Genomic DNA, 1,168 nt, shown 5'->3' with positions numbered 1-1,168 from the left:
GGAGTGGCACTGCTTACTGTCTTGCTCCTCATGTCTTACTTAGCTTGCTTTCTTATAGAACCCAGGACCACCAGCCTAGGAATGGTGCCCCTCACAGTGGGCCGGGCCCTCCCCACCAATCACTAAGATAATGCCCTACAGCTGGATCTTATGGACGTATGTTCTCAACTGAGGCGCCCTCTTCTCTGATGACTCTAGCTTGTGTCCAGTTGGCATAAAATCAGGGCAGTGGTTACTATGTGATTGTCCCATGGGAAGGGTGGCACAAGTAGGAGGTGTGGCCCTGTGGGAGTAGGTGTGGCGTTGTTGGAGGAAGCATATCACTGTGGGGGTGATATGCTTCTTCTCCAACACCATGTCTGTCTAGACGCTTCCATGGTTCCTGCCTTGATGAAAATAGACTAAACTTCTGAACCTGAAAGTCAGCCCTAATTAAATGTTGTCCCTTGTGGTTGGGGATTAGCTCAGTGGTAGAGCGCTTGCCTAGGAAACGCAAGGCCCTGGGTTCGGTCCCCAACTCTGAAAATAAAAGAACCCCCCAAAAAAATGTTGTCCCTTATAAGTTGCCTTGGTCATGGTGTCTTTTAGCAGCAATGGAACCGTCAGACAAGCAGCCAGTATAAAAAATCACAAATAGCAGAATTAATCAACGATAGAAAGTACTTTCAAGTCCTGCAGTGAGAAACTTATTGTTGAGAGAAGAAACAGCAATGAATGAGTCCGAGATAAGTTTGTCTCCAAAGACACTCTTGGAGTGTAGATGTGGCTCAGAGAGACCCCATGGAGTGCACAAGGGCTTCTCAGGAGGAGTGAGCTACATGGTCAGGAACCGAAAAGCATTTTAAAGTCACGGCAAATGGCATAGGAAAGAGCTCAGCACCTCTGCATTGGAGGCACCGTCAGAAGTTTGCTGATGATAAGCTTTAATGTGAGTAAAAGACGGGAACTTCCTGGGGTTATTTACAGTAACAGGGCCCACAGGTGTGTAGGAAGTCATCCAGTCGAAGGAGATCAAGGCAAGATAAGCCAGTGCAGGAGCTCTTTGTGGTCATCTAGGGGCATTGAGCAGAGACCTCAAAAAATATTACAGGATGCAACAGAGTCTAACGTGCTCAGGGAAGCTAAACACAGGATCCACGTAACACCTGACAGAAGCTCACGGCATCCT

Source organism: Rattus norvegicus, chromosome 11 (genome assembly GCF_021556685.1).
Source record: "Rattus norvegicus strain SHRSP/BbbUtx chromosome 11, alternate assembly SHRSP_T2T, whole genome shotgun sequence".
Lineage (NCBI taxonomy): Eukaryota > Metazoa > Chordata > Mammalia > Rodentia > Muridae > Rattus > Rattus norvegicus.
Note: the sequence above shows the minus strand (reverse complement) of the source record.